Source organism: Mobula birostris, chromosome 29 (assembly GCF_030028105.1).
Source record: "Mobula birostris isolate sMobBir1 chromosome 29, sMobBir1.hap1, whole genome shotgun sequence".
In the NCBI taxonomy this organism is placed as follows: Eukaryota; Metazoa; Chordata; class Chondrichthyes; order Myliobatiformes; family Myliobatidae; genus Mobula; species Mobula birostris.
The window spans coordinates 31,504,984-31,531,479 of record NC_092398.1 but is presented as its reverse complement, the minus strand read 5'-3'; the positions used below and the strand labels follow the sequence as shown (position 1 = coordinate 31,531,479).

Here is a 26,496-nt window from a genome sequence, read left to right as displayed (position 1 = left end):
AGCTCTTGATCATGCTTTAGCTGGGTGACCACGAGCCTCTAATATTCAAAGCAGTGGCAGATGGAGTACAGTGTAGGGGAGTGTATGTCATGCACGTTGGTAGAAGGAATTAAAGTGTATTGTGTTTTCTAAATGGAGAGCAAGTTCTAAAATCAAGGTGCAAAGTGACTTGAATCCTAGTGCAGGATTCCCCAAAGGTTAACTTGCATGTTGAGTCGGTGGTAAGGAAGGCATATGCAATGTTAGCATTTATTTGGAGAGGACTAGAACATAGAAGGGAGGGTGTAATGCTGAGGCTTTATAAGGCATTGGTCAGACACTGTTAGAGTAGTTTTGGGCCCTTTATCTAAGGAAGGATCTACTGGCATGGGAGAGGGTCCAAAGGATGTTCACAAGAATAATTCCAGAAATGAAATGGTTAGTGTATGAGGAGCGTTTGATGGCTCTGGGCCTGTACTCATAGGAATTTTGAAGAATGAGGGGGTTCTTATTGAAACCTGTTGAAAATTGAAAGGGCTAGAAAAAATGAATGTGGAGAGGTTGTTACTTATAATGGAGGTCTAGGACCAGAAGGCACAGCCTCAGAATAGATAGATGTTCATTTAGAACAGAGATGAGAAGGAATTCCTTTAGCCAGAGAGTGGTAAATCTATGGAATTCGTTGCGACAGACATCTGTGGAGAACAAGTCATTGGGTATACCTCGTCGTCGTCGTCGACATGGCTATCCCTCGAGGTGCAGGATGATGGTCTTCGTTCTGAAGAAGTGGCCCACAGAGCGAAGACGCCTGTGCGTGTATTTGTTTAACGTGTACTTGATGTTGCACTCCAAGAAGCACGTGATACTTCACAAATCAACCAACTGATTCCAATGGCATGGAAACCACAATGATTGGAGCTGATGGATTTGTTGCAGCCTTCATCTGCCTTCACAGTCGTTGAGTTCGAAGTAATTTCATCAGCCTGTTCAACTGTTGAGGTCTTGGTTGGATTGTTCTTTGTCAGGGACCTCACCCTTGACCTTACTGCCATGGGTACCCTACCAGGAGCATAGCTGCAGACGGCATTGCTCTCGGGATCTCAGGACCACACAAGCTTCTCCACCACGACAAGGTGACAATCCATGGAGAAGTGGGTATATCTAAAGTGGAGATTGATAGGTAAGGGCATCAAAGGTTACAGGAAAGGCAGGAAAATAATATCTCAGAAGCTGGTGGGTAAACTATTGTCGTTGGGTCTCGAAACCTCTCTCGGTAACTGAATCTTGGACTTCTTGAGTCAGTCCGTCTTGACAGCAGCATCTCTACCTCTATCACCAGGGTTGTGTGCTCTGACTGCTGTTGTTCACGCTGTTGATGTATGACTGTACTGTTAGATCCAGCTCAAACTAAATCATCAAGTGGCTGATGACACAACAGTGGTTGGTTTCATCATTAACGATGATGAGTTGTCTTACAGGGAGGAGGTAGGGCAGCTGGTAGAATGATGTGAGCACAACAACTTGAATCTCAGCGTGGGGTGGCACAGTATTGTAGCGGTTAGTGTAACACTATTAGAGCACCAGCGACATAGGCTCAATTGCTCCCGGTCCTCCAGTTCCCATATCCCAAAGACGTATGGATTAAAATTTTAAAGTACATGTACGTCACCATATATACTGTAACCTTGAAATCCATTTTTCTGTGGGTATATCAACAGAGCTATAGAATAGTAACTATAACAAGATCAATGAAAGTTCAATCAGAGTGCAGAAGACAACAAACTGTGCAAATGCAGATATAAATAAACAGCAATAAATAACAAGAACATGAGATGAAGAGTCCTTGAATGTGAGATCATTAGTTTTGGGAACACTTCAATGATGGGGCAAGTGAAAAAGAACCTGGTGGTGGAGGGGTAATAACTGTTCCTGAACCTGGTGATGTGAGTCCTGAGGCTCCAGATGACAGCAGCGAGAAGAGAGCAAGACCTGAACAGTGGGGATTTCTGAAGATGGATGCGGCTTTCCCATGACAACATTTCATGTAGATATACTCAATTTATATGAGCATGTGTACATTGGGTAGATTAGTAGGTTCATTGACCACGTGGGTATAAATGGGTGACTTGGACCTGTTGGGCCAGAAGGGACTGTTACTGAGGGTGTCTATAAATAAATAAATGAATACGTAAAATAAGAATAAATAAGCTCTTTTAGCCCACCTTGTCTGTATTGACCAGCAAGCTATCAAATCAAATTCTTCCTCTCTTCTATTCTTATTAACTGTCATTCCCTCCCCTTCCCCTAGTGACGCCGGGTGCACTTTACAGTAGCCATTGAAATGACCAACCCGTACATCCCTGGCATCTGTGAGGGTTGAAACCAGAGCACTCAGGCAAATGGCGAGAATGTGGAAACCCCACACAGCACCAATGCTCAGGATTAAACCCAGGTTTCTGGAGCTGTGACAATACATAGTAGCACTTCCTGCTGTGTCACTAGAATCACGTTTATTATCAATGGCATCTGTTGTAAAATTTGTGGTTTTCTGGCAGCAGTACAGTGCAATACATAAAATATTTAATTCTTTAAGTAGTGCAAAACTATTGAGGTAGTGTTCACAGGTTCATTGTCCATATTCATTGTTCAGAAATCCGATGGCGGATGGAAAGAAGCCATTCCTAAAATGTTGAGTATGTGTATTCAGGAGTGACTCAGGACCCCCGTACCTCTGAGAGGAAGCACGTCCTGGGTGGTGGAGGTCCTTAATGATGTTTGCCACTTTTGAAACTTCGAAGTTCAAAGTAAATATTATCATCAAAGTACATCTATGTCACCATATACAGCCCTGAGATTTATTTTCTTGTGGGCATACTCAATAAATCTATAGAATAATAGCTGTAACAGAATCAATGAAAGACCACCTGCTAGGGCGTTCAACTAGAGTACAGAAGACAACAAACTGTACAAATACAAAAATAAATTAAAAATAATAATAAAGAGCAAATAAGCAATAAATATCCCGACCATGAAATGAAATTGAGTCCATTGGTTGTGGGAACATTTCAATGATGGGGCAACTGAAGTTATCCCCTATGGTTCAAGATGGTTGAGGGGTAGTAACTATACCTGAACCTGGCAGTGAGTCCCAAGGCTCTTGTACTACTTCCTGATGGCAGCAGTGAGAAGAGAGCATGTGGCACTCCTGATGATGAATGCTGCTGCTGCTTTCTTGCGACAGCACTCCATACAGATGTGCTCAATGGTACATCTCCTTTTGAAGCTGTCCGTTTTGGTGGGGAGGCTAGTGCCCGTGATGGAACTGGCTGATTCTATAACCCTCTGCAGCTTTTTCCAGTCCTGCATATTGGTGCCTCTGTAACAGATGTTGATGCAACCAGAATGCTCTCCACTGTACCTCTATAGAAACACTTTCCAAAGAGGTGAGCAGAAAATTGGTGAAGTATCTCCCATTTGTATAATGTTAGAAAATGAGCAAAAGATTGGCTAATTCCCTAAAGAGCCAACACAATAGCACAGTGAATTATAGTCACTTTACACAAATCTGCATTCTTAAATCCCAGATTACTTGATGTCTTCTTTGAGTTTATTTCTCCAGAAAGCAAGGTGTCTTTCAAAAAAAAATCAATTTCTCAATGTTATAATCCCTTTGCTTTATCTCCCTTTCAGTCACCCTGTTTCTTTGTTCCTGTCCTCCGCGTGATTCCCAGCTCCATTCTGTAAATGGCTTGAGTGACACATTCAATTATGCCATTCAGTACTGAGCAACATCAGTTTTCAGTTACTGTCTCTGACCTTGAGTTTAACCTTCTTGTCAATAGCAGCCCCCTCCCTTCTTCCCGAGCCTCCAGCCCTCCCTCTGCACATCTGGATTTCCTCAATCTACAGAAAAACCCGATTGTCTTCGAGCTAGCTTCGCTTGCTGGAACTATTGTTTACAATCTCAAGCCCGACGTTTCTGCACATAATGGCTATTATGAGATCAAGGCCTTGCAGAAACGGAATTTATCATAGTGGTCACAGCCATAAGTGACTGTGGATTTACAGAGAGGCTGGAAAACCTTGGAGCAGAGGCCAAGGGAAGATTTGATAGTTGAAAATACACAGGGGTTTGAATGGAGTAAGTAAGAAATTGTTTTCACTGACGGGAGAGCTGGTATAGAGAAAGTACAAATTTAAGTTAATAGGGAATTACAAGGGCTCATCCCAGATGATTTTTTTTTAGTAGGGTGAGTTTTAAAATGGGCAAATCCATGCTTTTTTTCATAGAACATAGAATATTACAGCAAGGCACAATGTTGTGCTGATCTTTAAGCCTACTCTAAAATCAATCTAACCCTTTCCTCCTCCATAACCCTTCATTTTTCTATCAGCCAAGCGCCTATCTAAATGGGGGTAGGAATGACAGAGGTAAGTTTTTTTTCTTTATTGACTGTTGGGTATGTGGATCGCCCTGCCAGGAGTGGTAGTAGGTGCCTCTGTTCAAATATTTTCCACAATGTCTCTAATGTATAATGTATCTGCCTCTACCACCATATACCCACCAATCTCTGTATTTAAAAAGAAAACTAGCTCTGCCATTCCACCCCCTATATTTTCCTTCAATCACCTTAAAATGACGCCTCCTCATATTAGCAATTTTGCCCTGGGTAAAAGTCTCTAGCTGTCCGTTCTATCTATTCCTCTTATTATCTTGTACACTTCTAAGTCCCCTCTCACCCTCTAGGGAGAAATAGTCATAGAAAAGTGCAGCACAGAAACATGCCCTTCCGCCCATCTAGTCCTTGCTGAACCATTTAAGCTGCCTACTTCCATCGACCTGCACCAGCTCTTCATACCCCTCCCATCCATGTAGCTATCAATACTTCTCTTAAACGGTAAAATCAAGTTTGCATGCACCACTTGTGCTAGCAGCTTATCCCACACTTTCACCACCCTCGGAGTGAAAAATCCCAAGTCAATTTTTTTGTTAGTGGGTGAGTTTTAATCTGGGTAAATATGTTTTCTTTATATGTGTAATTCTTTGAAGTCTTTAGGGCCAGTTCAGTGGTTTTTGCTAACCTGTTGAATATTTCCATTCCAATACCATTCAATAAGCAAGAAATAAACTGCAGATGCAGAAATCTTAAGGGGAAGAGAGAAAATGTCAAGTATTCAGCCGGGCAGATTCACATTTATTTATCAACGCTTACAGTGATAGGTGTCATTTGCGTTAACAAACGAACAACCTAAGGATGTGTTGGAGGCAGCCTGCAAGCGTTGCCACACATTCCAGTGTCAGCATAGCAAGCCATCGTATTCAGCAGAGAGTTGAGAAAACCAGTGAGTATCTTCAAGGAGCAATGCCTCAAAAAGGTGGTATCCATCATTAAGGACCTCCATCATCGAGGGCACGCCTTCTTCTCATTGCTACCATCAGGAAGGATGTACAGAAGCCTGAAGACCCACACTCAATGATTCAGGAACAGCTTCTTCCCCTCTGCCATCTGATTTCTGAATGGACAATGAACCCATGAACACTACCTCACTACTTTTTTTTCTCTCTTATGCACTACTTATTTAATATAACTATTTAATATATATATTTATTGTAATTCATGATTTTTTTTCCTATTATGTATTGCATTGTACTGCTGCCGTAAAGAAAACAAATTTCACGACATATGCCAGTGATACTAAATCTGATTCTGAATGTTTCAGAATGATAACCTTGTATTAGAACTGGGGACAATTAAAGATGTGTTGGGTTTAGGTTGGGGAGGTAGTTCGGTGATGGGCTGGGATTCAGGAGAGATCAAATGGCATGGATGATAACACTCAGAGCAATTATCTGAAACCCCTGAAGGAATTCAGCAAGTATGATGGAGACACAATTATTTTTTTGGACTATCATTTGGAAAATGCGGTAGTGTTCCAAATGTTTCTGCCTGTACTTCAGCTCTGGCAGTGTGTTCCACCCATCTACCACTCTGTTTAAAAAACACAACAACTAATTCTGACATCCTTCCCAATACTTCCAGTCACCTTAAAGTTAAATGTCCCTAATGTAGCTGTTTCTACCACCACCACCAGTCCTGGCAGTATGTTCTGTGCACCCACCACTCTGTATATTTTTTAAAGCAAACCTACCTCTAACATCCCCTCTATAGATGACCTGGGACTCAGGATGGCTGGCGTTTACAGAATCCCCTGTGAATGCGGAGCAGAGTACATCAGCCAGACGGGACACGCCATGCAAACCCACACCAAGGAGCACCGCAGGTGTGTCTGTTTGGGTTACCTGGAGAAATCGGCTATAGGAGAACACTGCATTTGCAATGACCACAGGATTGACTTTGATGGCACAGAACTACTGTGCTGCTCCAATGGCTTTTAGGGTCCCCTGGTGAAGGACGCCATTGAAATAAGATTAGAGAATAAGAAGTTCAAAAAAAGACGAAGCTCTCACTCTGAGTAAAAACTGGAATACGATTTTAAACAAGGTGGGGCAGCGGGAACCTGATTGGCTAGTCCTCAACCAATCAGGAGAGACGACAACGGGAGTTAAGTATATATACCACCGGACTAGATATACCCATGATGAAGATGGAGTTTGTCATCGAAATGTCGGTTATAATCAATACTTGGACCTGGCTGGAAGCCAGAGAAGAGTTTATGCATTCCCCCCCCCCACCCCATAATATCCTCCAATCACCTTAAAATGTTCCTAATGTATCTGTTTCTACCACCACCACCATCCCTGGCAGTATGTTCCATGCACCTACCACTGTGTGTGTGTGTGTGTGTGTTTAAAAAAAAGCATAAAAAGCATGCTACCTCTGACATCCTCCCCTATACTTTTCGCCCAGTCACCTAGAATCTATTTGCTGAGAAAACCATGGTCAAACTCTTCAAATGTATCACACAACAACAGCGTCAAGAGGATCTTCAAGACAATTCTGAAGATGTTTTGCTCGGTAGGGTTGATCCTGGCCAGCAGGGGATCCCCGACCGTCATCAAGCTACTGCTCATAAAATTCAAGTAACACAAAAGAAAATTATTGCCATTTGGATTGTAAGAACCCTATATCAAGCAGGAAGATTGGACAATGTGATAAGTGAAATGGAAAGACTAAAGATTAACATCATGAGAATTAGTGAAGTTCGTTGGATAGGTGCTGGAACATGTTAGAATAGAAATAAAACACTAATTTATTCTTGTGGAACATCCCATACTAATGGAGTGGGAATTCTTATGGATGAAAACATGGCAAAAAGTGTTTTAGGACATTGAGCAGTATCAGAAAGAGTGCTCCTTGTTAGATTCAGAGGACAACCATTTGATTTAGCGATTATACAGGTATATGCACCAACAACAGATAGAACAAATGAGGATATAGATAAATTCTATGAAGAGCTTGAACAAGCGAAGAATGGATGCAAATCTCAAGATATTGTTATTGTCATGGGAGATCTAAATGCTAAAGTAGGACAAGGTGCTGATGGAAATACCATAGGAAAATTTGGACTAGGGGAAAGAAGTGAATGAGGTGAGAAATGGGTAGAATGGTGCAAGATGAATAATCAGGTCATTATGAAGACCTACTTAAAAACCATCCAAGAGGCTTATGGGCCTGGAAAAGTCCAGGTGATAACACTAGAAATCAAATTGACTTTATTTCTATAAACCAAAGATCTAGAAACTCAGTGACTCAATGCAAAACATATCCAGGTGCAGACTGTAATAGTGACCATAACCCAGTAGAATGTCATGTAAAAGTAAAACTTAAAAAACTAAAGAAGCAAAAACCTGAACAATCCCTTGACTACTCACAATTAATTAAAGAAGAAAACTTAAGACAAAAATGTACAATTGAAGTAAGGAATAGATTTCAAAGTCTAGAAATAGAATCTATTGAATATGATAGCAATAATGTAGAAATGCAATTTAACTCCCTAAAGGATGCCTTGGTAGAATCAGCAAAGTCAGTGATTCCTAAAAAAGAAAAAAGTACAAAGAATAAATGGATGACAGATGAAATCAAAAATCTAATGGAAGAAAGGAGACGGAAGAAAGCAAATCCTATAGAATATAAGTCCTTAGATAAAAAAAAAAGTTAAAAGCTTGTATCAAAAAGCCAAAGAAGAATGGTTAAACCAGGAATGTGAGCATATAGAAAGTCATAGTCATACTTTATTGATCCCGGGGGAAATTGGTTTTCGTTACAGTTGCACCATAAATAATAAATAGTAGTAGAACCATAAATAGTTAAATAATAATATGTAAATTATGCCAATAAATTATGAAGTAAGTCCAGGACCAGCCTATTGGCTCAAGGTGTCTGACCCTCCAAGGGAGGAGTTGTAAAGTTTGATGGCCACAGGCAGGAATGACTTCCTATGACGCTCTGTGCTGCACCTCGGTAGAATGAGTCTCTGGCTGAATGTACTTCCCTATTACTGATCCAAAAAGGTTACATCAACAAATCAAGAATATTGCTGGTGAAAAGCTCCTCTGTTCTTCAGGTGGATGTTTGAAAGCAAGGGATGGTACCATTATCATGGAAAAAGATAAGATTATGAACAGATGGACTGAGTATATTCTGGAATTGTTTGAAGACGATCGAGGCAAAAAACCAGAAATTAAGAAAAACATTGGTCCAAGGTATTTTAAAATCTGAAGTTCATAATGCAATAAATAAGATGAAGAAAGGAAAGGCAGCAGCTCCTGATGAATTAGTAATAGAACAAATTATTGCCCTTGAAGATTATGGAATTGAAAAACTTACTGATTAATCAATGACATTTATGAGACTGAAATAATACCAGAAAAGATGAAAAAAATCAGTATTTATCACTCTTCCTAGAAACCTGGAGCAATAGAATGTGAATTATATTGGACCGTAAGTTTAATTAAGCTTATCACCAAGATACTTCTAAGAATTTTGATGACAAGAGCTAAAAGTAAGATACAAGCTGAAATAGGTAAAGAACAATGTGGTTTTGTGAAAGACAAAGGTACAAGAAACGCAATATTGATGATAAGGATACTATCAGAACGAGCTATTCAAGTGCAAAAAGATTTTTTGTTTTATCAACCACACAAAAGCATTTGATAAAGTGAAGCACAATAAGTTATTTGAAATATTACAGAAAACTCTAGATCTAGATTCAAAAGACCTCTGCCTAATCAGAAATCTGTACTAGCAACAAACTGCCGCTATAAGAATAGATGGAGAAGTGAGTCCGTTTATGAAAATCAAGAGAGGTGTTAGACAAGGGTGTATTTTCTCCCCTGATTTATTTAATGTGTACAGTGAAACAATATTACAAAAAATAAGACATCTTGCGAATCAAAGTTGGTGGTGAAAACATCAATAATTTCAGATATGCAGATGACACTGTGTTAATTGCAAGTACGGAGCAAGAACTACAAAACTTAATTGATATAGTTGTTGAAGAAAGTGCAAAATGGGTCATCTATGAATTGCAAAAAGATAGAATGTATGGTGATATCCAAAAAGAAGGAGAATCCTATCTGCAGGCTGAGAATAAATGGGGAAGACATAAAACAAGTAAAGAACTTTTGCTACTTAGGAAGCTGGGTGACATCAGATGGCAGGTGTGACATGGACATCAAAAGAAGAATAAGGATGGCAAAAGACACCTTTATGAGAATGAAGAGTATACTGACCAATACTAAACTAGGCATGACAACCCGCCTCAGAGTACTGAAATGTTACGTTTATCCAGTTATGTTATATGTCTCAGAATGTTGAACAATATCTAGTAACATGAGGAAACGAATTGAAGCAGCAGAGATGTGGTTTTTGAGGAGGATGCAAAGAATATCATGGACAAAATGAATATGTAACGAGGGTGTCATGAACAGAGCAAACACAAAAAGAGAAATAACGTATGAGATCATGAAAAGGCAATGTAACTTCATTGGACATGTGATTAGGAAAGAGGAGTTAGAATGCACGGTAATTATGGGAAAGAGTGAAGGGAAGAAAGCAAGAGGAAGACAGACAAATGATGATGGAGACAGCAGCCAGAGAACTGGAAATGAATACCAATGAATTGATCCACTTGACCCGAAACAGGAGTGTGTGGGCCATGGCAGTCAAAGCTCAAATTGGGCATGGCATCTGATGATGATGATGATGATGATGAATATATCTGCCTCTACTACCCTTGGCAGCGGGCTCTGTGCAACTACAACTCTCTGTTTAAAAATCTTCTAAGATCATTAATCTTAAAAGTTTTTTTTTACATAGATGTATGTATGAAGGAAAAATACAAGGCCATATGGGAGGGAATGGTTAGATTGACCTTGGAGTAGGTTAGAACATAAGAATGTAGGAAATAGGAACAGGGGTAGACCATCTGGCCCATTGAGCCTGCCCCACCATTCGATAAGATCATGGCTGATCTGTCCGTAAACTCAGTTCCATCTTCCTACATTTTCCCCGTAACCCTTAATTCCCCTGCTATGTAAAAATCTATCCAACTATATCTTAAATATATTCAGTGAAGAAGCCTCAACTGCTTCCCTGGCAGAGAATTTCACAGATTCACCACTCTCTGGGAAAAACAGTTTCTCCTCATCTCCGCCCTAAATCTTCTAGCCTGAATCTTGAGGCAATGTCCCCTAGTTCTAGTCTCACCTACCAATGGAAACAACTTTCCTACTTCTATCTTATCTGTACCTTTCAAAATGTTGTATTTTTCTATAAGATCCCCTCTCATTCTTCTGAATTCCAGAGAGTACAGTCCCAGGCGACTCAATCTCTCCTAATAGGTTAACCCCTTCATCCCTGGAATCAACCTGGTGAACCTCTTCTGCACTGCTTCCAAAGCCAGTATATCCTTCCTCAAGTATGGAGACCAGAACTGCACACAGTACTCCAGTTGCGGCCTCACCAGTACCCTGTATAGTCGCAACATGATAGTGGAGTGGATAGTATAACACTTCCTAATGCCAGTTGTAAGATTGAGGTTGAATTCTCACCACTATTTGAATGTTTCCTCTGGTTTGCTCCCACTTTCCAAAGAAATACAGATTAGAATTAGTAATTTGCAGGCATGCTACGTTGGTCCTTGCGGGCTGCCCCCAGCACAGTCCCAGACTGTGTTGGTTGTTGAATGATGCATTTCACTGTGTGGCTCTATGTGCATGTGATAAATAAAGCTAATCTTTAAGCTTGTGCTCAGAACGATTAAAGAGGAAACAGGGTGGAGAAATGGAGTGGGAATGAAATGGAGAATTAAAGTGACAGGTGACTGGGAGCCTGTGATCTTATGGACTGAATAACAGTGTTCTGCCAATTTGTAATATAGAATATTGGACATCACAGCACTGTACAGGTCATTCAGCCCAAGATATTTCATGATCTTTTAACCTATTCTAAGATCAATCTAACCTATCCCTCCCATATAGCCTATCTAAGGGTTTCTTAAATGTCCCTAATTTATCTGCCTCTACCACCATGCCTGGCAATGAGTTCCACATCACAGTTCATCACTGTCTGTGTTTCAACAAAACAAAACATACCTCTGACATCCCCTCCATACTTTCCTTCAGTTGCCTTAAAATTATGCTCTCTCAGTCAAATGTGTCGAGAAATTGGCCATTTCTCTCCTTAGAGAAAGTCTCTGGTTATCCAGCGCCTCTTAACGTCTTGTGCACCTCTATCAAATCACCTCTCATCCTCCTCCTCTTCAAAGAAATGGATGGCACAATGCCCATAGCATAGTGTAGTGGTTAGCACAATGCTTTACAGTACTGGCTCAATTTCTGAGTTTGTATGTTTTCCCCGTGAATGCATGGGTTTCCTCTGGGTTCTCCAGTTTCCTGCTACAATCCAATTGATTCAGCTAGGATTAATTGGGGGATTGCTGCCGTGGCTCGAAGAGCGAGAAGGGCCTATTCCGTACTGTATCTCAATAAATAAATAAAAACTCCACCTCACTCAATCTATCTTCAGAAGATATGCTCTCTAATCCAAGGCAGCAAGTGTGCTCTAACCAGGGGTTTACAGAGCTGAACCATTACCTAAAGGCTCTTGAACTCAATCTCTCGACTAATGAAGACTAACACACCGTACACCTTCTGAACAACCCTTTAAACTTTTGCATCCCTGATGTTGAGGGGACTTGTAAACTTCTCCACAATAACAAGCAGCTAATTCGCTGCAACATGTTGCAAGACCACAAGCAGATGGCATTCTCCATATGTGTTGACTGGTGGAATCTGAGCAGGGTACAGCGTGGGCAGACCCAGGCCAACAGTATGTGGTAACCATCTCAATGCCTGCACCATTGGCAAAGTGAATAATCTCTTATTCCCTCCCTTCCATCCTGATGCTTTTTGTATTAATGCGGCGGTACGTCCTGCCAAGTCTGCACTGGAGTGAATTCAATATGTATTCTACTGCTGAGCGCATGTGTTAACGTAGATTGCTTCTGTCATAATTTCACTGTCTGTCGCTGTTCCATTTGTGAAATTTGCTGTAGTGTTGCTTTTCATTGAGCTTTGGAAGGTCTCTCAACCATCCTTTATTGCTGAACCTTTTGCCAATTTGCCCATTTTCTGCCTTCGATCACACTCCATGTCCTAACAATGACATAGAGTGCTTCATCTATGTCACAGGAGCCCCCTCGCTGCTGGGCAGAATCCAAGTGCTATCTGCTGGGTAATCTACCTTTTGGATGAGCTTTTACGTCACTGATTTTCTTTCCTTTATTTTGTTCTTTGAGGTCTTTCAGACTGATTCAGATTTATTTGTCAGAATCAGGTTTGATATCACCAGCATACGTCGTGAAATTTGTTGTCTTTGCGGCAGCAGTACAATACATTGTGGAAAAAAGCGTAAATTACAGTAATGTATATATTATTTAAAATTTTTCTCACCCCTTTAGTGTGGGCACATGGCCAAGTGGTTAAGGCATTGGACTAGCTACCTGAAGGTCATGAGTTCGAGCCCCAGCCGAGGGAACGTGTTGTGTCCTTGAGCAAGGCACTTAATCACACATTGCTCTGCGACAACACTGGTGCCAAGCTGTATGGGTCCTAATGCCCTTCCCTTGGACAACATTGGTGTCGTGGAGAGGGGAGACTTACAGCATGGGCAACTGCCAGTCTGCCATACAACCTTGCCCAGGCCTGCGCCCTGGAGAGTGAAGACTTTCCAGGTGCAGATCCATGGTCTCGCAAGACTAACGGATGCCTTTACTTTCTCACCCCTTATGGACTGTGTGTATGTACATTTTTCCCTCTAGAGGCCTTGGGTCCTCTAACAGCGACCTGGGTGCTTGAGGGTGTGGCGTAGTATCCTGGCTGTTCCTAGTAGTGTGCTGTGCTGCACCAAGATCTCAGGTGATGTTCCCTGGATTTGTTGGAGCCACTCTCCTAGTCCATTGCCACAGCCCCAAGTGCTCCTATCACCACTTGCATCACCTCTGGCTTTAACCTTCCACATCCTGTCTATCTGCTCTTCCAAGCCCTGGTATTTCCCCAGCTTCTCTCATTCTTTCTTCCTGATGTTACTGTCATTTGGGATTGCCACATCTATTACTATTGCTTTCTTCTGTCCTTTGTCCAGCATTACTATGTCTGGTTGGTTAATACCTTATTATCCGTCTGTACTTGGAAGTCGCACAGGATCTTAGCTGTCATTCTCCACTGCCTTCTTGGGTGTTTCCCATCTGGACTGGGGAATGCCCAATCCATACTCAGTGCAGATGTTCCTGTACACAATTCCTGCAGCTTGGTTGTGCCATTCAGAGTATGCTGGGCCTGTCTGCATCTTGCACCCTGCTCCTATGTACTGAATGTTTTCAGTAGATTCTTTGCACAGTCTGCATCTTGGGTTTTGTGTGGTGTGATAGACCCTGCTTCTATTGCTCTTGTGCTCAGTGCCTGTTCTTGTGCAACCATGAGTAGCACCTCTGTGCTGTCCCTCAGCCCTGCCATTTCCAGCCATCTCTTATAGCTGGTGATGGTATATCTCATGCAGTGACTTGTCTTGCCATGGCCTCTGGTCCTCTGGCTCTCCTTCACCCACTTCCATTTCCAAGTCCCCCGCCTGCTGTCTGTGGTATTCTCCTAGCAGGTCGCCCTTGGGTACGATCTTTCGGACATACTTATGGACGTTTTGCGTTTCTTCCAGGAATTAACACCTCCAAGTTCCTGTCCTTTATTCCAGCCAGTGTACAGTTGCTTGATGTTGGACTTTGGGTGGAATCCTCCATGCAGCTCTATAAAACTCTGGTTAGGCCACACTTGGAGTACTGTGTCCAGTTCTGGTCACCTCACTATAGGAAGGATGTGGAAGCATTGGAAAGGGTACAGAAGAGATTTACCAGGATGCTGCCTGGTTTAGAAAGTATGCATTATGATCAGAGATTAAGGGAGCCAGGGCTTTACTCTTTGGAGAGAAGGAGGATGAGAGGAGACATGATAGGGGTGTACAAGATAATACGAGGAATAGATAGAGTGGATAGCCAGCGCCTCTTCCCCAGGGTACCACTGCTCAATACAAGAGGACATGGCTTTAAGGTAAGGGGTGGGAAGTTCAAGGGGGATGTTAGAGGAAGGTTTTTTACTCAGAGAGTGGTTGGTGCATGGAATGCACTGCCTGAGTCAGTGGTGGAGGCAGATACACTAGTGAAGTTTAAGAGACTACTAGACAGGTATACGGAGGAATTTAAGGTGGGGGCTTATATGGAAGGCAGGGTTTGAGGGTCGGCACAACATTGTGGGCCGAAGGGCCTGTACTGTGCTGTACTATTCTATGTATTGTTAGTAGTTTCCGGGTCTTGATGACAGCGGCTTCCAGTTCGTTCCTTGGCCAGCACACTATTGTGGCTGGGTATCTCATGACTGGTAGGGCAAATGTAATGATGGCTCTGATCTTGTTCTTCCCATACAACTGGCTTTTAGAACCTGTCTCACTCTTTGGAGGTACTTGGATTTTGCAGCCTTCCTTGTGTTCTCATTGTGGCTTCCATGTGCCTGCAGGATCCCCAGGTATTTTTAACTGTCCTGTACATCTGGTATGTGGCCTTCAGGTAACTTGACTCCTTCAGTCTTGGTGAGTTTGCCTCTTTTCACTACCACCTGGCTACACTTTTCCAGTCCAAATGATATCCGTATGTCTCTGCTGTGCACCCTCGTCAGGCGGATCAGTGAGTCAATGTCTGTTTCACTTCTGGCATACAGCTTGAGGTCATCCATGTACAGGAGGTGGCTGATGGTCACTCCACTCTTGAACTTGTAGCTATATCTGCGCTTTGAGATGATCTGGCTGAGGGGGTTCAACCCTATTCAGAACATCAGTGGGGATAGTGCATATTCCACATCTGATGGTCACTTATGCTGTTGGCTTGTTAACTTCTAGCATTGCCCTTCAACAGCCCATTGAGTTCTTGATGAAGGTCCTTAGTGATTTGTTGACCTTGTACAGAGACAGGCATTCCAGGATCCATTTGTGGGGCATTGAGTCGTATGCTTTCTGGTAATCGATCTGGGCTATGCTTAGGTTGGTGTACTTGGTTTTGGAGTGTCGCCTGACTGCTTTGTCTACCAGTAATTTGTGCTTGGAGCCTCTTGTTCCATTACCAATCCCTCTCCGAGCAGGGTTCAGAAATTTACACACATTTTCCTTCAGCTTGGTGGCTTTGATGCCTGATAGGAACTTCCATGTTGTTGATGGGCAGATTATAGGCCAATAGTTTGATGGTGTTACTCCTTTAAGAGGATCCTTCCTTGAGTTAGCCAGTCAGGGTGGGAGCCTGTTTCAAACAGGTGGTTCCTTTGAGCTGCCAGCAAGGTATGTAATGCTGTTAGTTTCTCCAGCCAATAGGCATGGATCATCTCAGGCCTTGTGATGTCTAGTTCTTCATACTTGCTACCCATTGCTGGACATCTACTGCAGTGATGGTGGCTGGTTCTTCCGCTGGGAGGTTGCAGAACTCTGGTGTTATGTGATGCTTCTTTCTCCCATATACTCTTCCAGTTACTCTTCAGTTGCTGCTTTTGGTTCAGATACTGGCATGTTGTTACTCTGAAACTGTGTGAATACTTTTTCTGGTTCTTTGGAGAAGAGTGCATTGATTTCTGTATATAGTTAAGTTAATTAAGTAGTGGGAAAAATGGGAGTAAAGAAGTAGAGACGTAATGTTCATGGTGCAATCTCCATTTAGGATTTGGATGGCAGAGGGGAAGAAGCTATTTGTGAATCACTGAGTGTGTGTCCTCAGGCTCCTGCACCACCTTCCTGAAGCAATGAGAAGAATGCATGTCGTGCATGATGGCGGTCCTTAATGATGGACACCACCTTTTTGAGGCATCATTCGTTGAAGGTGTCCTGGATGCTAAGGAAGCTCGTGCCCATGATGGAGCTGACTAAGTTTACAACTCTCTGCAGCTTACTTTGACCGTGTGCAGTAGCACCCCCATAACAGTCAGTGATGCAGCCTGTTAGAATGCTCTCCATAGTACATCTGTAGAAGTTTGCATACCAAGTCTTCTCAAACCCCTAATGAAATATAGCTGCCGTGTACCTTCTTTGTAGCTGCATCGATATGATATATGTAGTGCCCTGCTCCATATCTTTATTGTTATGCTGTAGGTATTTCTTTTAGCAGCTCTGTAAGAGTTGTTTGTTCTGCTTTCAGTCTGTTTGGGTTATTGTTGAAGATGAGGATGATGTGGAATGTGTGCCATCCAATTAGCGGGAGGTTTTTCTTGGTGAGGGACAATAAAGTTGGTCTTAGGCTTTTGTTCGAGAGGAGGTGAAGAGAGAAGACGCTGGGGAGAACTGGTCGTAGCATACGATCCGGTGGGAGACGCATTTGTTCGAGATGGATTGCGAGTGACGTTCGGAGGGTGGTGTGTGCTTTTCATATTGATCGAGGGCCGCTGAGTGACAGAGACGTTCAAGATGAGCTCCAACTTGTGCACATTTGACTGTTTGATTAGAATGGGCCTTTTTCTTTTTGTTATTCTTTACTAACCCTTTAGTTATGATTCATAAATATAATTCCTTTAATCGTATGCAGTGTACTGTGTTATTTCGTGGCATTAAGTTGTAACAGGGTAGCAGCCACACAAACAGGGGTGGGGGGGGGGCTTTCACCTCAATCTCACACGTTTGGCGGGGCTGGAGATGACTTTCCTCGGCTGCGTAAGTCTAGGGAAGACAGAGTGTTTCATATATCTACATCGAGACATACAGTGATTTGCGTCGTTTGTACTAACGAACAATATGACCTAGGGATGTGTTATGGGCAGCCTGCAAATGTTGACACGCATTCAAATGCCAAAAGAACACGCTCACAAGGCTGAGCAGAACAACACAGAACACAACAAAACAACAGCAATACAAGCCCCTCTCCCCCCTCCCCCCCCCCCGCACACACCCCTCCATCTCCAGGATCAGGCTTCAAATCCCGAACTTCCGATCGAGCTTTGGGCTCCAATCTTCGATATTGACTTCTGGGCGAGGTACCTCGAAATCTGGGCTCGCTGATCAACCTTTGTGCCTCCTGCTTGCATGGCCTTCAAGTGCAGATGCCTTCTAACCTCTTGACTATGAAAGCCAAAACCAGTGCTTGTTCTGTCCATGTCCTCATGGTATTAAAATAGCATCCTTACTATTTGGGTCAGTGCTCTGCATTGTGACCACTGCTTTCCTGTGTATAAAATGTGGTGTTTGTATGTCGCTCTAACTTTTGAGATCTTTTGTACTCCAGATTAAGAGAATGGAAAAAGAAGTGGCGTTGAATACAGTGTAGATGAATCCATGGTTATGCTCTTTGGTAGAAGGAATAAAGCTGTAGACTAGGGGTTCCCAACTTGGGGTCCGTGGCATAAACAAGGTTGGGAACCTCTGTTGTAGACTATTTTCTAAACAGGAAGCAAGCTCAGAAATCGGAGGTGGAAAGAACTTGGGAGTTAACTTGCAGGTTGAGTTGTTGGTGAGGAAGGCAAATGCAATGTTAGCTTTCATTTTAAGAGGACTTGAATATAGAAGCATGGATGTATTGCAGAGGTTTTATAAGACTTTAGTCAGACAATATTTGGAGTATTGTGAGCAGTTTTGGAGCCCTATCTAAAAAAGAATATATGCTAGTATTGGTGAAGGTCCAGAGGAGGTACATGAGAATGATGCCAGAAGTGAAAGGAAGGAAATTGAAGGAAATTTATATTAGGCAGGAAATGGTGTTGGATAGGCTGTTGGGTCTGAAGGCTGATAAGTCCCTGGGACCTGATGGTCTGCATCCCAGGGTACTTAAGGAGGTGGCTTTAGAAATCGTGGACGCATTGGTAATCATTTTCCAATGTTCTATAGATTCAGGATCAGTTCCTGTGGATTGGAGGGTGGCTAATGTTGTCCCTCTCTTCAAGAAGGGAGGAAGAGAGAAAACAGGGAATTATAGACTAGCCTGATGTCGGTGGTGGGAAAGATGCTGGAGTCAATTATAAAAGTTGAAATTATGACATATCTGGATAGTAGTAACAGGATTGGTCCAAGTCAGCATGGATTTACGAAGGGGAAATCACACTTGACTAATCTTCTGGAATTTTTTGAGGATGTAACTATGAAAATGGACAAGGGAGAGCCAGTGGATGTAGTGTACCAGGACTTTCGGAAAGCCTTTGATAAAGTCCCACATAGGAGATTAGTGGGCAAAATTAGGGCACGTGGTATTGGGGGCAGAATACTGACATGGATTGAAAATTGGCTGGCTGACAGAAAACAAGAGTAGCAATTAACGGGTCCCTTTCGGAATGGCAGGTGGTGACCAGTGGGGTACCGCAAGGTTCAGTGCTGGGACTGCAGCTGTTTACAATATATATTAATGATTTAGATGAGGGAATTAAAAGTAACATTAGCAAATTTGCCGATGACACAAAGCTGGGAGGCAGTGTGAAATGTGAGGAGGATGTTATGAGAATGCAGGGTGACTTGGACAGGCTGGGTGAGTGGGCAGATGCATGGTAGATGCAGTTTAATATGGATAAATGTGAGGTTATCCACTTTGGTGGTAAGAACGGGAAGGCAGATTATTATCTAAATGGAGTCAAGTTAGGAAAAGGGGAAGCACAACGAGGTCTAGGTGTTCTTGTACATCAGTCACTGAAAGCAAGCATGCAAGTACAGCAGGCAGTGAAAAAAGCTAATGGCATGTTGGCCTTCATAACAAGGGGCATTGAGTATAAGAGCAAAGAGGTCCTTCTGCAGCTGTACAGGGCCCTGCTCAGACCACACCTGGAGTACTGTGTGCAGTTTTGGTCTCCAAATTTGAGGAAGGACATTCTTGCTATTGAGGGAGTGCAGCATAGGTTCACAAGGTTAATTCCCGGGATGGCGAGACTGTCATGTGTCGAAAGATTGGAGTGACTGGGCTTGTATACTCTGGAATTTAGAAGGCTAAGAGGGGATCTTATTGAAACATATAAGATTTTTAAGGGATTGGACACACTGGAGGCAGGAAGCATGTTCCCGCTGATGGGTGAGTCCAGAACCAGATGCCACAGTTTAATAATTAGGGGTAGGCCATTTAGAACGGAGTTGAGGAAAAACTTTTTCACCCAGAGAGTGGTGGATATATGGAATGCTCTGCCCCAGAAGGCTGTGGAGGCCAAGTCTCTGGATTCTTTCAAAAAAGAGATGGATAGAGCTCTTAAAGATAGTGGAATCAAAGGTTATGGGGATAAGGCAGGAACTGGATACTGATGGTGGATGATCAGCCATGATCACAGTGAATGGCGGTGATGGCTCGAAGGGCTGAATGGCCTACTCCTGCACCTATTGTCTATTGGTTAACATAGGAGTGTTTGATGGCTCTGGGCTTGTAGGCTTGTACTTGCTGGATTTTAGAAGAATGAGGAGGGATCTCATTGAAACCTATTGAGTATTGAAAGGCCTAGATAGAGTGGATATGGAGAGGATGTCCCCAATAGTGGGGAATTTAAGAGTAGAGGACTCAGCCTCAGAATAGAAGGACAGCCATTTAGAATGGAGACGAGGAATTTCTTCAGCCAGAGGGAGGAGAATCTGTAGAATTGCTACAGAAAATTTTGGAGACCAAGTCATTGGGTGTGTTTAAGGTGGAGGTTGATAAGTTCTTAATCAGTCAGGGCGTCAGATATTGTGGGGAGCAGGAAGGAGAATGGGGCTGAGGGGGAGAATATAGGGTCGTAATAGAATGGCAGAGAAGACTCGATGGGTCGAATGGCCTAATCTTCTACTGTGTCTTATGGTCTTGTGCTCTTATCTCTTGATTACAACAGGATCATTCAGAAGATAATTGTGCACCAGTCAGAGAAGGTCTCTTGACCCTACACCACTACTCATTTGATCATAGAGCAACATGGCATGGGTACAAGCCCTTCAGCTCAACTAGTCCAGGGTGAACATGGTGCCCATCCACTGATTCCCAATATCCCGTGTTTGGCCTGTATCCTTCCTAGGATCTGCCCTCTGTGTACCTATCCAAATACTATTTGTGTGGTACTCAACCACCTCCTCTGGCAGCTCAGTCCATCTGCTCACCACCTCTGCGTGGAAAAGTTGCCTTTAATGTCCCCTTTAAATATTTCCCTTCTTACCCTAAATCCATACCTGAGTTTTAGACTCCCCCACCCTGGAGAAAAGATTGTTACTGCCCACCTACGTGTACGCCTCTCATAATTTTAAATATTTCGATAAGGTCACCCTCATTTTCCTCCGCTGGAAGGAATTAGATGCTGTTTACATTGTAAATACATGCTAGTATTTATGTTTTCATGCACATTCCATAGCTGTACCTTAACCTCTAACTTACTTTTATATAATTCTTTGTCTTCAGAATTGTTTCAAACAATGTGTTTTTTTTTGTTGCATGTTATGCCAACACACCACAGCAAATTGCTGGTATTTGTAACTGTATATGGTGAATAAAGTTAATCTTTGATAAAGGTCTGGGTTGGCCAATCTTTCCCTGTAACTCAAGCCCTCTAATCCTGGCAATATCCTTGGGCATCTTTTCCTGTTGGATTCAATTGGATTATTCCACACCAATCCTCTTTTTTCACCTTATTTCCCTCTGCCAATCATATTGCTAGATGGCCTTAATATGTTTAACAAAAAACACACTTCATTCCAGTTTTAGTAAACTCTAGCCCTGTAGTTCCAACGATTTACACATTTGCTCTGCCCCAGCGAATACTTCCCTGTTCCTGTCCCTCTCGATCTCCAACCAGAGGAAACGATCTTTCAGCATTTTTATTGGAACAAATGGATTTGGAGCAAGCTTGAGTAAGTGAGAATCAGAAACATAATAACCATAGAAAGTACAGCACAGAAAGAGGCCGTACCGAACCATTTAAACTGCCTACTCCTATCTACCTGCACCGGGACCATAGCCCTCCATACCCTCCGGTCCATGTACCCATCCAGAGTTCTCTTAAACATTGAAATTGAGCTCGCATGCACCACTTGAGCTGGTAGCTCCTTCCACACTCTTATGGCCGTCTGAGTGAAGATGTTTCCCCTCACCTTTAACCCTTAACCCATGACTTCTAGTTGTAGTCCCACCCAACCCCAGTGGAAAATGGGTAGCATCTAACTGAATGGAGTAACACATACACTGCAAATCCCGATTCAGGGTCTAAGTCCGAAATGTCAATTACTTATTCCTTTCCATGGATGCTGCCTGGCCTGCTGAATTCCTCCAGCATTATGTATGTGTTATTCTGGATTTCCAGCATCTGTCAAATCTCTTGTGTAACTGAACAGAATATCGGCTTTGACTGAAGGGCCTCTCCTAACCTTGAGAAATGGGGTTTATTTTATAGCTTGGCTGCTGTCTGCTGAAAGTCCTTCAGCACAAGAGTTCACGTGTGACCAGGAGTGAATTTGCTGTAAGATCTCTCTCATTGAAGCGTCTTCTCTGTTACCCTCCACATTGGACCCTTAAGGTATTCAAATGCATTTTTTTTCCTGAATGTCGCTGATTTATTTGACCTGCCTGGTGAATGCTGGAATTTTGCGCTCATAAATTATCGCTGGCACGTGAAACATTTCCACAAGTAACCCACCAGATCTGTCACCGTTGCAGTTTTTGTTCACCAACAAATCCTTCAGAGACAGGTCCGCACTGGAGCCTGTAGGCAAATCGAGTAAGACAGTCTAATTATAGAGCGCACCTGCAGAGCTTTGTTTCAACCGTCCCTGGAAAGGCAGTTGTAACTGTGAATGAAAGATCATTATTGGACAGCTTATCTGAATGTGTGTATCTGTGTGCACGGTTCTTTTTCTGTATGTGTTTTTGTGCGTGTATTTGTATTTTTTAAATCTATGCAGTGAAAGCAGACGTCTCATAGAATTTGTACTGCTGCTTGGAGCGGCTGCCAGAAGTGAAACCCTGAGACAATTGTAGTTTAATAAATGTTGAGTCTTGCAGTCTCTGCTGTAGAGAGAGAATACACAGAGACATGGTCTGTGAGTCACGCGCATGTAATTTTTGAGGCTTGGTATTCTACACATTTGGAGCATTTGGTTACTAGTTGTGGGCATGCCATATTGGCTCTGGTATCATGTCGACACTTGTGGGCTGCCCCCAGCACACAGAACAGAACATGACATTACAACATGGTGCAGGCCCTTCAGACCGGAATATTGTGCCAACATTTTAATATACTCGTAAGATCAATCTAACCCTTCCCTTTGACATAGCCCTCCATTTTTATATCATCCATGTGCCTATCTAAGTTTCTTAAGTGCCCCTAATCTGCCTTTACCACTCCCCTGCCCGCCCCCCCCCCCCGCCCCCCCCCCCGCCTGGGCGTTCCATGCACCTACCACTCTCTATGTATAAAAAAAAGAAAGAAAGAAAAACCTTGCCTCTGATGTTCCCGCTATACTTTGCTCCAATCATCTTAAAATTATGACCCTCATATAAGCCATTTTTGCCTGGGAAAAAGTATCTGACTATCCACTCTGTCTATGCCTCTTATGATTTTGTACACTTCTATCAAATCGCCTCTCATCCTCCTTCACTCCAAAGAGAAAAACCCTTACTTATTCAACCTAATCTCATAATCCAGGCAAACATCCTGGTAGATCTCCTCTGCACCCTCTCTAAAGCTTCCATATCCTTCCTATAATGAGGCAATCAGAACTGAACAATTTCCAAGAGGTGTCTAACCAGGGTTTTGTAGAACTTCAATATTACATCGTAGCTCTTGAACTCAATCTTCCAACTAATGAAGGCCAACACAGCATGCACCTTTTTAACTAGCCTACCAACTTTGAGTGATTTATGGATGTGGACCCCAAGATCCCTCTGTTCCACCACATTGTTAAGAGTCCTGCCATTAACCCTGTATTCTGTTTTCAAATTCAAACTTCCGAAGTGAATCACTTCACGCTTTTCTGGGTTGAACGCCATCTGCCACTTCGCAGCCCATCTCTGAATCCTGTCAATGTCCTATTGTAACCTATGACAAATATTTACATTATCCACGCATCCTCAGACTGTGTTAGTCGTTGATGCAAATGACACTAATTGTATGTTTCGATGTACATGTGATAAATAAAGCCAGGAAAATATATTATTTTTAAATATGTACAGTGGATTCTGGTTAATTGAATTGCGATTAGCCAATTAAGTGGTTGCCCTAATTAGCTGAAGCTTCATGGAAATAGTTAAAAAGGTATAAAAAAGATAAACTACTATTTAAGTGAGTAACAGATCGTATATTTAAATTAAATACAGAACAAATTAGAACACTATGAATACAATTACGGTACTATAAAACTGTGTATTAGTTTTAATAGTTATCGATGGAGGAATTCATACAGTGTATGCTGCCATGTTCTTTTAATTGACTGTAAATGAACAAAATAAGCGTAGGCACCTAGTGCAAATAATGAACTGCCTTCATACAGTGCTTTTGATGATTACATTCTCCAAATCTTCATTTTTGTTATAACATTCAAGATGGTTATTGATACCTTCAAATTCTTCATAGTTTCTAACTTGTTGAAGTGATGAAATAGTTTCCCACTGCTGACTGTGAGGAGTTTGTCTGTTCTCCCTGTGGCTGTGTGTGTTTCCTTTGGGTGCTTTGGTTTCCTCCCACAGTCCAAAGACATACTGGTTAGTCGTTTAGTTAGTCATTGTAAATAGCCCTGTGATTAGGCTCGTATTAAATTGGGGGATTAGACTAATTGTCTAATTGTCACCGCCAGTGGTCCAATCTAGCCTCCGATCACGAGGTCTGGCAACACACCATTCACCAGTCTGTCTCCTCCTTCGAGAATGCACGCAGGGCTGGCATTGAGGACAAAAGGAGAAGGAGGAAGAACCGTGACGCAGCAGCACCAAACCCAGAACAGAATTTCCTTTGCAGCCGCTGTGGTTGGACCTGCCTGTCCCATATTGGCCTCGTCAGCCACCAGTGAGCCTGCAGCAGATGTGGACAGCCCCCTTCCTAAATCTTCGTTCACGAAGCCAAGCCATGAATGAAATGAAATAAGGGGATTGCTGGGCGGCATGATTTGAAGGGCATTTTCTACACTGTATTTCAATCAATCAGCCAATAAATACATTTTCACTCCCAGATGATTCTGTTATCTCCCAAGCCTGAATGCTTGAAACTGTAGTGAGCAAAACAGTTCAGAATTGTCTTGCTACTTATTTCTCACCAACTATCAGTGACAAAAATCACTGCTTTTTGAACACCCATACATCCAATGCTATTTAAAAACTTTGCTCTAAGCACGGTGTAGTGTCTAATGGCCACACAACTGCAAGCCACTGACACTAGTTCGAAACTGTTCGGCAACAGTCTCCTGTCCCAATTAAGCGACATAATGTTCTGAATAAGCAAAAGGAATTCTGACTATTTTCTCAATGAGTTTTTGTTCTTTAAGAGTTGTCCCAAATAAGCAGCTGCCTAATTAACTGATGGTCCAAATAACTGTATTTGGAGTGGATGCCAAATGCACAGTGGTAGTAGACTCAGAACATTTTAAAAGCATTTAGCATTAATGTGTGAAAGTGTGGGGTGGTGAGAATAAGATTGGTGCAGTTATGATGGGCTATTTGTTATGTTCTGTGCAATTATTATTTTTTGATATCACACATAAGAAATGAGTATTGTATTAATGGGTTTTAGTGCTGTTTGATCAGTCATATTTTCTTAACTGGTTGCCAGGTGGCTTCAGAAGATAAGCCACATTTGCAAATCCTTCACATTACTGGAAATTTTAAAAGGCATTCTACACACAGAATCTTTGTGATTCTTGCTTTTAAGTGTTACTGTGCATTTTGTGAGTTCAGAATCAAATCAGTTGAATGTGACGTTGTTTAAATCGAGTCCGATGATTTTTTTAAAATTAAATTCACCAGAGGCCAGATGTAACTGCGGTATATTATGTATTACCAACATCTGCTCTTCCTGAGACTGTGCCTTGGTTCTTGACTCTCTCTTGGCATCTACTCTGACAGTCAATTTGACTTCCCATTCCAACATGTCAGTCCATGGCTCCCTCTAACGATACGATGAAGATCCGCTCATGTGAGAGGAGCAACACCTTATTCTGTTTGGGTAACCTCCAGTCTGATGACATAAACGCCGATTACTCCAACGTCAGGTAACTTCTCTTCCCCCCCACACCCCCCGCCTCTCTCTTCTCCCTTTTTCCATTCCCCATTCTGGTTCCCCTCTTAGTCTTTCTCTTCTCCTTACCTGCCCAGCACCTCCCTCTGGTGCCCCTCCTCCTTCCCGTTCTCTCATGGCCCATTGTCCTCTCCTGTCAGATTCCTCCTTTAGTTCTTTACCTCATCCACCTATCAACTCCCAGCTTCTCACTTCATCCCCCTTCCCCACCTAGTTTCAACTATCACCTGCAAGCTTGTACTCCTTCCCCTCCACCCACCTTCATATTCTGGCTTCTATCCCCTTCCTTTCCGATTTTGATGAATGCTTTCACCCCAAAAGGCTGACTGTAGATCTTTCTGACCTGCTGAATTCCTCCGGAATTTTGTCTTGCTTAAGATTTCCAGCATTTACAGAAACTCTAGTGTTCATGATTTACTGCCTCCAAATCATTTATTGCTATTTATATTTGAGAAGAATTGAATATAGAACCATCTTGTTCTGATTGCTTGCATTATACCCTTATCTAAGAAATCAATTTGCAGCTGAACCGACTCTGGAAGTGTACTCCTTTAGATGTGGCTACTAGAATGACAGTGTTCGAAATGGTCACAGAATCAGATTTAATATTACTGGCATATGTTGTGAAATTTGTCGTTTTATGTCAGCAGTATAATATAATACATAAAAGCTGTAAATTACAGTAAGGTGTGTGTATTTAAAAAGTTAAATTAAATAATTAGTACATAAATAGAAAAAAAGTGGTGAAGTAGGTTTTATGGGTTCATTGTCCATTCAGAAATCCGATAGCAGAGGACAAGAAGCTGTTCCTGAATCGTGAGTGCGTGGAATGGGCT

General features: G+C 42.4%; 1 protein-coding gene across 4 annotated transcripts in view; it reads left to right on the top strand.

The window, feature by feature from the left end:
* The window catches only part of l1cama (L1 cell adhesion molecule, paralog a), a 325,567-nt gene that overhangs the window by 16,221 nt on the left and 282,850 nt on the right, over positions 1-26,496 (top strand). For 3 of the 4 annotated variants that reach the window (XM_072246920.1, XM_072246919.1, XM_072246917.1), the window contains exon 2: positions 21,830-21,952. The exons of the other annotated variant lie outside the window; for it this stretch is intronic. The gene's annotated coding sequence lies outside the window, so the exon portion shown is untranslated. The remainder of the gene's footprint in view (positions 1-21,829; positions 21,953-26,496) is intronic. 4 annotated transcript variants of the gene reach the window in all.